General features: G+C 47.9%; 1 long non-coding RNA gene across 5 annotated transcripts in view; it reads left to right on the forward strand.

Annotated features, from left to right (window-relative positions):
- LOC103790070 (uncharacterized) overlaps window positions 1–11,048 on the forward strand; it is a 39,162-nt gene extending 28,114 nt beyond the window's left edge. For 4 of the 5 annotated variants that reach the window (XR_013531094.1, XR_013531096.1, XR_008478481.2 and 1 more), the window contains 3 exons: window positions 1,797–1,919; window positions 6,586–6,707; window positions 7,976–9,214. This is a non-coding gene — a long non-coding RNA (uncharacterized LOC103790070). Of the gene's footprint in view, window positions 1–1,796; window positions 1,920–6,585; window positions 6,708–7,975; window positions 9,215–10,565 lie in introns of those variants that run through there. The other variant, XR_013531095.1, reaches the window with a different exon arrangement.
- The last annotated feature ends 2,195 nt before the right edge of the window (window positions 11,049–13,243 follow it).

Below are 13,243 nucleotides of genomic sequence, written 5' to 3' on the forward strand. Positions count from 1 at the left end.
TTGTGTGTCCATTTTGATGGGGTAAGAATCTTTCAACAAAAAACCCGGAGTGCTGGAGCAAGAAGATCTCAGGCAGTGATTCTCCAATGGGAAGCACTTCTTGTTGTCTGGAGTAAAGCAAAGTGCTTCCTTTTAGAGAGTTACTCCCTGAGAAAAACAACGTTGTAGATGATGCTGATTTTGGTAATACATTTGAAGGACGTGCTTATAATCACACTGGCGCCTGTAAATCCCAGCACTTTGGGAGGCTGAGGCGGGTGGATCACGAGGTCAACAGATCGAGACCATCCTGGTCAATATGGTGAAGCCCCGTCTCTACTAAAAATACAAAAAATTAGCTGGGCATGGTGGCGCGTGCCTGTAATCCCAGCTACTCGGGAGGCTGAGGCAGGACAATTACCTGAACCCAGGGGGCGGAGGTTGCGGTGAGCCGAGATTGCGTCATTGCACTCCAGCCTGGGTAACAAGAGCGAAACTCCGTCTCAAAAAAAAAAAATCACACTGGCATGATGTTAGAATTTTTTGTTTAGATGTTTCCCAACGCGGGGTGTCTGTTGCCAAGGCTGCAGTTCGGTGGCACTTCCAAGCTAGATCTCTTGGGCTCAGGTGGTCCCCCGTCTTTGTTATTTTGTTGAGACAGCTCTGGGCTCAGTCTGGAGAGCAGTGGCACGTTCTTTGCTCCCTGCACCGTCTGCATCCTCAGAAGCTGGCATTATAGCCACGCACCAACACACTTGGCTGATTTTTTTATTTTTACCAGTGACAGAGATTGACCATATTGTTGAAGATAGTGTCAAACTCCTGACCTCAGGTGATCCACCTGCCTCATCCTCCCAAAGTGCTGGGATTACAGGCGTGAGCCACCCCACCTGCCTCCAGGTTTTTTCTTTTCCTTTCTTTTTTTTCTTTTTTTTTTGAGACGGAGTTTTGCTCTTGTTACCCAGGCTGGAGTGCAATGGCGCGATCTCGGCTCACCACAACCTCCGCCTCCTGGGTTCAGGCAATTCTCCTGCCTCAGCCTCCTGAGTAGCTGGGATTACAGGCACGCACCACCATGCCCAGCTAATTTTTTGTATTTTTAGTAGAGACGGGGTTTCACCTTGTTGACCAGGATGGTCTCTTGACCTCGTGATCCACCTGCCTCGGTTTCCCAAAGTGCTGGGATTACAGGCTTGAGCCACCCCGCCTGCCTCCAGTTTTTTTCTTTATGTGTGCTGCCAAACCAAGCATTTATGTATAGGAGCTATTTTTCATGGAAGCATACAGTACGTGAAACATTCTTTTTTTCAGACAGAGTCTCAAAAGTGTATGATGTATATGTTATCGTATATGTTTATCATATATAATTTAGTCATTAACCCACAAACCCTCTTCTACACACAGAGAATACTTTTATATCACTTTGGGTATTTTTTTATTTGTTTTGAGACAAGGTCTGGCTCTATCGCCCAGGCTGGAGTGCAGTGTTGCCATCTCGGCTCACTGCAACCTCCGCCTGCCACCTCAGCCTTCTGAGTCACTGTCTACAGGCACGGACCACCACACCCAGCTAACTTTTGCATTTTTTGTACACACAGGTTTTCCCATGTTCTCCATGCTGATCTCGAACTGCTGAGCTCAAGTGTCACGCTCCACCATACTTGTGTGTTTCTACTCAAATTTCATTAAGGAGCTTTTCTTTTTTTTTTTTTTTTTTTAAATTGATTTGCAAAGAAAGGAGCTTTTAAGAACATGGCCTGTGGTCTGTCCTGGAGGATGTCTCTGTGTGTGACAATGTATATTCTTCAACATCTTAGATTCCATTTTGGATGCTCCCATCGGGGCTCTGTGTCGCCGTACTGGAACTCAAGTGCACACTGGGCTCAACATTCTTCGCTGTTCTCTGGAAATCCTGTCCAGCTCTCTTGGTTAAAGATAAGGTATGTGTAGTGGGCATTGCTTTTTCTTTTTGGAACATAACTCTGGAGGATTGCCCCTTGACGAACGAGGCTGACCTGCTGAGCCTTTGAAGCAAGGAACTGGAGACAGTTCTTTCAAGGATTTGTGTTCTGGGTTCCGGAAAACATGCAAGCAGGGCCAATGGATGCATCTTTATTTTTGCGTCCATTTTAACCTGGTCAAGGAAAGTTTCAACAGAAAACTCAGAGTGCTGGAGCAAGATCTCATGCTGTGACTCTCAGAAAGCACTTCCTGTTGTCTTAGAGAAATGAACGTGTCTTCCTTTAGAGAGCTGCCGTGTGAGAAAAGCAACATCGAAGTTGTTGCTGATGGTGGTAATACATTTGCAGAGCATGCTTGTAATCAGACTTTTTAGATGATGTTGAGGTTCTGTTTTGTATTTGTTTTCTAAGATGGGGTGTCTGTTGCCCGGGCTGTAGTGTGGTGGTGCCATCCTGGCTCACTGCCACCTGCACCTCCCACCTCAGCCTCCTGAACAGCTGTGTGCAGGGATGCACCACCACACCTGGTTAACTTTTGTATTTTATGTACAGATGAGGTTTCACCATGTTTCCCAGGCTGGCCTCAATCTCCTGTGCTCAAGTGATCCTCCAGTCTCGGCCTTCTAAAGTGCTGGGAATAGAGGTGTGAGCCACCGCACCCCATTCATACTTGTGTATTTCCGTTCCTTTTGTTTGTTTGTTTTCCTGAGACGGAATCTCACACTGTCACCCAAGCTCGAGCGCAGTGGCATGATCTCAGCTCACTGCAGCCTCAGCCTCCTAGGTTAAAGCACTTATTCTGCCTCAGCTTCTTGAGTAGTGGGGGATTACAGGCATGCTCAAACACACCGGTTTAATTTCTGCATGTTTTAGAGACATGTTGGCCAGGCTGCTCTCAAACTTTTGATGTCAGGTGATCTGCCAATTTCGGCCTCCCAAAGTGCTGAGATGACAGGTGTGAGCCATCATACCTGACCTTCTGTTCAAAGTTAAGTGAGGAGCTATAGTCTATTCTGAAGAATACGTGTATGACAGTGTACATTCTCCAACATCTTAGAATCCATTTTGGGCCGGGCGCGGTGGCTCACAGTGCTATAATCGCAGCACTTTGGGAGGCCGAGGCGGGTGGATCACAAGGTCAAGAGATCGAGACCATCCTGGTCAACAAGGTGAAACCCCGTCTCTACTAAAAATACAAAAATTAGCTGGGCATGGTGGCACACGCCTATAGTCCCAGTTACTCGGAGGCTGAGGCAGGAGAATTGCTTGAACCCAGGAGGCGGAGGTTGCGGTGAGCCGAGATTGTGCCATTGCACTCCAGTCCGGGTCACAACAGCGAGACTCCGTCTCAAAAAAAAAAAAAAGAAAAAAAAAGTTTAAACAATAAAAAATAAATTCATGGCTGTTCTCTGAAAATCCTGCCCAATTCTCTTGTTTAAACATAAGGTATAGCTAGTAGGCATTGCTTTTTCTCTTTGGAGACATAACTTAGGGGGATTGCCTCTTGATGAACAAGGCTAATCTATTGAGCCTTTGAAACAATGACCTGGAGATTCTTTTAGGAGTTTATGTTCTTTTAGGAGGTTATGTTCTAGAGCCCGGAAAACATGCAAACAGGGGCAATAAACGCATCTTTATTGGTGCACCCAGTTTAACCTGGGAAGGAAAATTCCAACAAAAAACCCGGAGTGCTGGGGAAAGACGGTCTCATGCGGTGATTCTCCAATGGGAAGCACTTCTTGTTGTCTGAAATAAAACGAAGTGCCTCCTTTTAGAGAGTTACCGTCTGAGAAAAACAACGTTGAAGGGGATGCCGATCTTGGTAATACATTCTAATCAGACTCGCGTGAGGTTGGGGTTTTGTCTTTGTTTAGATTTTTCCCAACACCGGGTGTCTGTTGCCCAGGCTGGAGTGTGGAGGCACTTCCAGTCTAGATCCCTTGGGTTCAAGTGGTCCGCCCACCTTTATTTTTTTCTTGCTGTAGCTCTGTGGCTCAGTCTGAAGGGCAGTAGAACGTTCTCCGCTCGCTGCCACCTCTCCTGGCATTACAGGTGCGGGCCACCACGTTTGACTAATTTTTGTACTTTTAGCAGAGACAGAGTTTCACCATGTTGGCCAGGTTAGTGTCAAACTCCAGACCTCAGGTGATCCACCTGCCTTGGCCTCCCAAAGTGCTGGGATTACAGGCATGAGCCACCCTGCCCGGCCTCCAATTTTTATTTTATGTGTGCTGCTAAACCAAGCACTTATATGAAGGAAATATTTTTCTTTTTTTTTTTTTTTAATTTAAAAAGAACAGAAATTTGTTTCTCATAGTTCTGAAGGCTGAGAAGTTCAAGGTCAACATGCTGGCAGACTGGTGTCCATCGAGGGCCCAGTCTCAGCTTCCAGGATGGGACCCGTTGCTGTGTCCTCATATGGTGGAAGGGATGGAAGGGCAAAAAGGAGGTAATTAGTTCCCTTGAGCCCCTTTATAAAGGCACTAAACCCATTAATGAGAGTGGGGCTCTCATGACAGTCACCGCCTAAAGCCCCACCTCTAGCACATTGGTGATTGCTTTCAACACACGAATTTAGTGGTGGCGCATTCAGACCCTGGCATATTGATTTAGCAGTTCTGTTCCTGGGTATGTGTCTGTAAAGGACCTAAGAAGGGACCTCAAGAGAGATGTGTACACACATGTTCACATGATTATTCATAATAGCCAAGAGGAGGAAACAGCAGATGAGTGGATAAACCAAATGCAGCCTATGCATATAAGAAATATTTTTCCCTGGGGAGAAATGCCAAATGTGGGTGAAGGAGAGAAAAGAAGCAAAACGCACTGCCATGTGTGTACCTTTGCAACTGTCTTGCATGTTCTGCACATGTACCCCCAAACCTAAAATGCAATAAAAAATTTAAAAAAAAAAATATTTTTCATGTGAGCATACAGTATAGGGAGCATTCTTTTTTTCAGAGAGGTTCTTAAAAATATCTGATATAGGGCTGGGCGCGGTGGCTGACGCCTGTAATCCCAGCACTTTGGGAGGCCGAGGCAGGTGGATCACAAGGTCAAGAGATCGAGACCATCCTGGTCAACATGGTGAAACCCCATCTCTACTAAAAATACAAAAATAAGCTGGGCATGGTGGCGCGTGCCTGTAATCCCAGCTACTTGGGAGGCTGAGGCAGGAGAATTGCCTGAACCCAGGAGGCGGAGGTTGCGGTGAGCCGAGATCATGCCATTGCACTCCAGCCTGGGTAACAACAGCGAGACTCTGTCTCAAAAAAAAAAAAAAAATATATATATATATATATATATATATATATTATCATATATAGTTATCATATATGATATAGTCATATACACACAAAACCCTCTTCTACACACAGAGAATACTTTTAAGCCACTTTGGATATTTTTTTTAATTTGTTTGTTTGTGTGGTTTCCTTTTGTTTTGAGACAAGGTCTGGCTCTGTCACCCAGGCTGGAGTGCCGTGGTGCCATCTCGGCTCGCTGCAACCTCCACCTGCCACCTCAGCCTTCTGAGTCACTGTCTGCAGGTGCGCATGACCACACCCTGCTGACTGTTGTATTTCTGTACACACAAGGTTTTACCATGTTGCCCATTCTGGTCTTGAACTTGTGAGCTTAAGTGATTCTCCCACACTGGCCTTCTAAAGTGCTGGATTCAGTGGTGCGAGCCACCGCGCCCCACCCGAACTTGTATTTCAGCTCAAAAGTTACTGAGGAGCTTTCTCACAGCCTGTCCTGGAGTGTTTGTCTGTGTGATAGTATATGCTCCTAACATCTTAGATGCCGTTTTGGATGCTCCCATCAGGACCGTGTGTATCACTGTACTGGAACTCAGTGAATATTTGGCTCAAAATCCATTGCTGTTCTCTAGAAATCCTGCCCAATTCTCTTGGTGAAAGATAAGGTATGTCTAGTGGGCATTGCTTTTTCTCTCTGGAAACATAACTCAGGAGAATTGCCCTTTGAGGAGCAAGGCCGGCCTGCTGAGCCTTTGAAGCAAGGAACTACTAGAGATGGTCTTTTTTTTTTTTTTTTTTGCCAGAGTCTCTCTCTGTTGCCCGGGCTGGAGTGCAGTGGTGCGTTCTCAGCTCCCCACCACCTACGCCTCCCAGGTTCAAGCAGTTCTCCTGCCTCAGCCTCTCAGGAGGATTGCTCCTTCATGAACAAGGCTAACCTGCTGAGCCTTTGAAGGAAGGAACTAGAGATGCTCCTTCTAGGGGTTTATACTCTGGATTCCAGAAACAGGCAAACAGGGCCAATGAATGCATCATTTCTGTGTGTTCGTTTTCACCTGGTCAGGGAAAATTTCACAAAAATCCCACAGTCCCGGAGCAGGAAGATGTCACGCTGTGACCCTCTAAAGGGTGATGCGTTCTGTTGTCTAAAAGAAAAGCATCGAACGCGCCCCCCTTTAGGGGGTAACTGTGAGAAAAGCAAGGTGGAAGCGGATGCTGATCTTGGTAAGACGTTTGCAGAGCGTGCTTCTAATCAGGCTTGCGTGAGGTCGGGGTCTATTTCTGCTTTTTTTCTAAGACGGGGTCTTTGTTGCCCAGGCTGGAGTGTGGTGACACTTCCAAACTCCATCTTTTGGGTTCAACAGGTCCTTTTGTTTTTCTTTCTTGAGAGAGAATCTGGTGGTGACACCCAGGCTGGAGTGCAATGGTGCGATATCGGCTCACGGCAGCCTCCCCTTCCCGGGTTCAAGTGATTGTTTGACCTCAGCGTCCCGCATAGCTGGGATTACAGGTAAGTGGCACCATGCCAGGCTAATTGTTGCTTTCAGCAGAGACAGGGTTTCACCATGTTGGCTATGCTGGTCTCGAGTGTTCCTCTTCATTCAGCCCTGCAGGTACCGGGACTCCATGGGGCGTCCCACCACACTTGGCTAAGTTTTCAGTTTTTGTTAGAGGTGGGGTCTCTGTTGCCCAGGAAGGTCTCAACTGCTGAGCTCAGGGGATCCCACAGGTGTGAGCCACCTTGTCCTAACGACCCATTTAAAAGACAGTTGACATGGGCAGACATCGGGCACGGGGTCCCAGCTACTGCAGAGCCTGGGTGGGAGGGTCCTTTGATTTCCGGGCTATACCAAGAACTCACCACACCTTTGATCCTGAGTAGCTGGGATTACAGGCACCACCGCCACTCCCAGCTAATTTTTGTGGTTTTAGTGAAGACAGGTTTTGTTGTGGTTGAGATGGAGTCTCAGCTCACCGCAACCTCTGTCTCCTGGGTTCAAGCAGTTCTCCTGCCTCAGCCTCCCAAGTAGCTGGGATTACAGGCGCGCACCACCATGCCCGGCCTATTTTGCATTTTTAGTAGAGACGGGCTTTCACCATGTTAGCCAGGCTGGTCTTGAACTCCTCACCTTGTGATCCACTCGCCTCGGTCTCCCAAAGTGCTGGGATTACAGGCGTGAGTCACCTCGCCAGGCCTGTAAAGAGTGGTTTTACCGTGTTTATCAGGCGGGTCTTGAACTCTTGACGTCAGGTGATCCATCCACCTTGGGTGCTGGGATGACAGGTGTGAGCCGCTGTGCCCAGCTCCCTGTCCTAATTTTCAGTATGGGATTCATCATGAATGTGAGGGTCACCTTAGTGCTGGGGCCCTAACTGTCTCTGTCATTCCGTGTATGTTTATGTGTGCTGCCGAAACAAGCACTTACGTGTAGGAATTATTCTTTATGTGAGCGTACAGTAGATGGAACTTTCTTTCATGTGAGACCGGGTCTCAAAAATAAATGATGTACATTTGATCGTATAATCTTATTATATATAACATAATTATATAACACAAAATACTCTTCTGCACGCAGAGAGTGCTCATATCACTTTGGGGTTCTTTTTGTCCGTGTGCTTTCTTGGGGTCTTTTGGATACCAGGTCTGGCCCTGTTGCCCATGCTGAGTGTGGTGGTGCGATCTCTGCTCACTGCAACCTCCACCTCCCACCTCAGCCTCCTGAGTAGCTGTCTGCAGGCATGCACCACCACACCTGACTGCCTTCTGTATTTTTACAGACGAGGTTTCACCATGTTTCCCAGGCTGGTCTCAAACTCCTGACCTCAGGTGATCCACCCGCCTTGGCCTCCCACAGTGCTGGAATTACAGTGATGAGTCACCGCACCCAGCCTTCTGTTCCAGTTTTATTGAGGGGCTTCCGCTGCTTAGCCTGTGGTCTAGCCTGAAGAACGTGTGAACGACTGTGTGCAGCCTTCAACATCTTAGATTCCATCGTGGATGCTCCCACTGCAGTGTGTCCCTGTGCTGGAACTCAAGTGAGCACTGGCTCAACATCCTTTGCTGTTCTCTAGAAATGCTGCCCAATTCTCTTGGTTAAATGTAAAGTATGTCAGGAGCAAAGAAAACACACACACACACACACACACACACACACACACACACACACAAGTATGTCTAGTAGGCATTGCTTTTTCTCTTTGGGGACAAAACTCAGGAGGATTGGCCCTTGATGAACAAGGCTAATCTGCTGAGCCTTTGAAGCAAGGAACTGGAGATGGTCCTTTTAAGGATTTATGTTCTGGATTCCAGATACAAGTAAACAGGGCCAATGAATGCATCTATATGGCTGGGCATGGTGGCTCACGCCTGTAATCCCAGCATATTGGGAGGCCGAGGCAGGAAAATCACAAGGTCAGGAGATCGAGTCCGTCCTGGCTAACATGGTGAAACCCCATCTCTACTAAAAAAATAAATAAATATATAAATTAGCTGGGTGTGGTAGAACACACCTGTAGTCTCAGCTACTTGGGAAGCTGAGAAAAAATAATTGCTTCGACTCAGGAGGCGGAGGTTGCAGTGAGCCGAGATCACACCACTGCACCACAGCCTGGGACAGAGCAAGATTTCATCTCAAAATAAATAAATAGACACACACACACACACACACACACACACACACTTGTGTCCATTTTTAACCCACTCAAGGAAAATTTCAACAAAAAACCCACAGAGGCCAGGCATGGTGGCGCGTGCCTGTAGTCCCAGCTACTCGGGAGGCTGAGGCTGGAGGATCTCTTGAGTCCAGGAGTTCTGGGCTGTGATCGCTATGCCAATCACATAAGTCTGCACTAAGTTCAGCCTCAATATGGTGACCTCCCTGGAGCAGGGGACCACCAGGTTGCCTAAGGAGGGGTGAACCAGCCCAGGTCAGAAACGGAGCAGGTCCAAACTCCCATGCTGATCAATAGTGGGATCGCACCCGTGAATAGCCACTGCACTCCAGCCTGGGCAACATAGCAAGACCCCATCCCTAAAATAATAACAATAACAATAATAAATTAAATAAATAAATTAAAAAAACCCACAGTGCTGGAGCAAGAAGATCTCATGCTGTGACCCTCTAGAGGGAAGTGCTTTCTGCTGTCTGAACAAAACAGAATGCGCTTCCCTTTAGATGGTTACCGTGTGAGAAGAGCAACGCTGAAGTTGGTGCTGACCTTGGTAATAGCTTTGCAAGCACGCCTGTAGTCAGACTTGGATGATGGTGGGTTCTGTTTTTGCTTTGCTCTTTTCCAAGACAGGGTCTTTGTTTCTCAGGCTGCAGTGGGGTGGCACTTCCAACCTAGATCTCTTGGGCTCAAGAGGTCCCCTTTTTTTTCTTTCTCAACAGTCTTGTAGTGACACCCAGGCTGAAGTGCAGTGGTGCGGTATCGGCTCACTGCAGCCTCCTCCTCCCAAGTTCAAGCGATTGTTCACCTCAGCCTTCCTAGTAGCTGGGATTACAGTGCTTATTTTTGTATTTTTATCAAAGATGGGGTTTCACCATGTTAGTCGAGTGGTCTTCAACTCCAGACCTCAAGTGATCTGTGTCTCTTGCCTCCCAAAGTGCTGGGATTACAGGTGTGAGCCGCCGCGCCTGGCCCATTCCATTTAGTTTTATATGTGTGGTCGAAACAATCAGTATCTGTAGGAATTATTCTTCCTGTGAGCATGTGTTGAGCAGCCTGGGCCAACATAGCAAGATCCCATGTCTTTAAAAACACAGATTTTTTTTTTAATTATTTTTTTTTCTTTTTTTTAAATTGCATTTTAGGTTTGGGGGTACATGTGAAGAACATGCAAAGATTGTTGCATAGGTACACACGTGGCAGCATGATTTGCTGCCTTCCTCCCCTTCACCTATATCTGGCATTTCTCCCCATGCTATCTCTCTCCAACTCCCCACTCTCCACTGTCCCTCCCCTATTTGCCCCCCAACAGACCCCAGTGTGTGATGCTCCCCTCCCTGTGTCCATGTGTCCTCATTGTTCAACACCCACCTATGAGTGAGAACATGCAGTGTTTGATTTTCTGTTCTTGTGTCAGTTTGTTGAGAATGATGTTCTCCAGATTCATCCATGTCCCTATAAAGGACACGAGCTCATCCTTCTTGATGGCTGCATGATATTCCATGGTGTATATGTGCCACATTTTCCCAGTCCAGTCTGTCATTGATGGGCATTTGGGTTGATTCCAGGTCTTTGCTATTGTAAACAGTGCTGCAATGAACATTCGTGTGCATGTGTCCTTATAGTAGAACGATTTATAGTCCTTTGGATATATACCCAGTAATGGGATTGCTGGGTCAAATGGCATTTCTATTTCTAGGTCCTTGAGGAATCACCACACTGTCTTCCACAATGGTTGAACTAATTTACACTCCCACCAGCAGTGTAAAAGTGTTTCTATTTCTCCACATCCTCTCCAGCATCTGTTGTCTCCAGATTTTTTAATGATCACCATTCTAACTGGCATGAGATGGTATCTCAATGTAGTTTTGATTTGCATTTCTGTAATGACCAGTGATGATGAGCATTTTTTCATGTTTGTAGGCCTCATGTATGTCTTCTTTTGTAAAGTGTCTGTTCATATCCTTTGCCCACTTTTGAATGGGCTTGTTTTTTTCTTGTAAATCTGAAAAACACAGATTATGTGGCACCTGGCATGTCTGCTTCCAGAGACCTCATGTGATGGGGGTCCAAATACTAGACCCCCATCAATGTACTTTAATGTATGCAAACCCTGCTTCCTTCATTAAGAGACTAAGTGATCTTCCACGTGTCTCCAGTCTGCCCTGTAATCCCCAGTGGATGTCATTATTAATAAAATTTCTTTTGTTCTTACTTGTTTGTGTCTTTAGTTTTTCCTCCCCAACACCTTGCGTCATTTCTCGGAATAGACCTGCTCTCTCTGCAGGAAGGGTGTAGTGGATCCAGCCCTCACCCACTCATGCCAGCCCCAGTGAGGTCTTCTGGCTGCAGCTGCACTGGTTATCCTGTTCCACCGGGCAGAACCTCACATCTGAATGCCAGTTGCTTGGTAAGATGTGAAATGTTGGCTGTGGCTAGTATAAGAATCCAACTATTTGGCCGGGCGCAGTGGCTCACGCCTGTAATCTCAGCACTTTGGGAGGCCGAGGCGGGTGGATCACGAGGTGTGTTGCACATCTTACCATGCAGTGGCATGATACCAGCTCACTGCAACCTCTGCCTCCCAGGTTCAAGCAATGCTTGTGCCCAGCCCCCCTAGTAGCTGGGATTACAGGCATGCGTCACCACACCTGGCCAATTTTTGTATTTTTAGTAGAGATGGGGTTTCACCATGTTGGCTGGGCTGGTTTCAAACTCCTGACCTCAAGTGATTCACCCACCTTGGCCTCCCAGAGTGCTGGAACTACAGGTGTGAGCCATTGTGGCAAGCCTGATTTTTATATTATAGACGCAGTGGTCCAGCTCTGCCGCCCAGGCTGAACTAGGCTTTAGAGATCTTCCTGCCTCTGCCCTTCTGCAGCCTGTGGTAGTTTGGACACCAGGTGAACATTGTCATAGATGCAGCCATCACCACTCTAGTCTGGAGATTTTCATCACCCCACAGAGGCTTATGCCCATGTGCAGTCGCTGCCCTCCCCACTCCTCCACCCAGACCCTGGCAGCCTCTCCGCATCTCTCTAGCTCTGGATCTGCCTCTTGCGGGCATGTCACATAGACCAGTCTTGAATGGGTGGCCTGTTGAGGATAACGGGTGGTCCTGGCTGTCTGCAGTGTGAATCTTTTTTTTTTTTTTTTTTGAGACGGAGTTTCGCTCTTGTTACCCAGGCTGGAGTGCAATGGCGCGATCTCGGCTCACCACAACCTCCGCCTCCTGGGTTCAGGCAATTCTCCTGCCTCAGCCTCCCGAGTAGCTGGGATTACAGGCACGCGCCACCATGCCCAGCTAATTTTTTGTATCTTTAGTAGAGACAGGGTTTCACCATGTTGACCAGGATGGTCTCGATCTCTTGACCTCGTGATCCACCCGCCTCGGCCTCCCAGAGTGCTGGGATTACAGGCTTGAGCCACCGCGCCCGGCCTTGCAGTGTGAATCTTATCCCTAAGGGTGGTCCCTGGAGGGAAGCAGGGAGCTGGGAGAACTGGGCAGAACATCATTTTGGAATGGAGGGGGGCGGGCAGAGCCTGAGGTCTGAAGCTCCGAGGGTGGCAACCCCCCTGTTCCTCCCTGAGAACTGCGAGGTGACCCCCCCTGGGGCCCTGGAAGTTTTCCCTTTGCCCTTTTGTTCACACTTTTTTTGTCTGAAGATTTATCTTTCGATGCTGCCTTTTCAGCTTTGCTTTTACTTTTTCTTTTTTTTTTTTTTTGAGGATTTGTCTTTCCCTGTCACCCAAGCTGGAGTGGCTACATGTCGGCCCCACTGCAACCTCCGTCTCCCAGGTTCATGCGATTCTCCTGCCTCAGCCTCCCGAGTAGCTGGGATTACAGACACCCATCACCACGCACAGCTTATTTTTGTATTGTTAGTGAAGTTGGTGGTTTCTCCATGTTGGCCAGGCTGGTCTCGAACTCCTGACCTCCAGTGATTCGCCTGCCTCGGCCCCCCAAAGAGTTGGCATTACAGGCGACAGCCACCGCAGCAACCTCCCAGTGGGCTCTTCTTTGGCGGCCCCTTGTGGAGCTGACCTTCCTCTGGGGCATCCTGGCGAAGGGGAGTGGCGTGCGGAGAGCCTTCGCGAAGCTCTGCTGGCTGGCTGCTGCCGCTCCTCCCCCATCGCCCGAGCTACTGGGACCCACAGTGGGGGCGCGGGGAGAACAAATGAAACCGGAACTTTTATTTTTGAGAGGGAGTCTCGCTCTGTCGCCAGGCTGGAGTGCAGTGGCACAATCTTGGCTCCCTGCAACCTCCGGCTCAAGTGATCTCCACCTCAGCCTCCTGAGTAGCTGACATTACAGGCACACATGCCAGCACCTCTGGCTAATTTTTCTTTTCTTTTTTTTTTTTTTTTTTTTTTTGA

The sequence above is a fragment of the Callithrix jacchus genome, chromosome 22, assembly GCF_049354715.1.
Source record: "Callithrix jacchus isolate 240 chromosome 22, calJac240_pri, whole genome shotgun sequence".
Taxonomy (NCBI): Eukaryota; Metazoa; Chordata; class Mammalia; order Primates; family Cebidae; genus Callithrix; species Callithrix jacchus.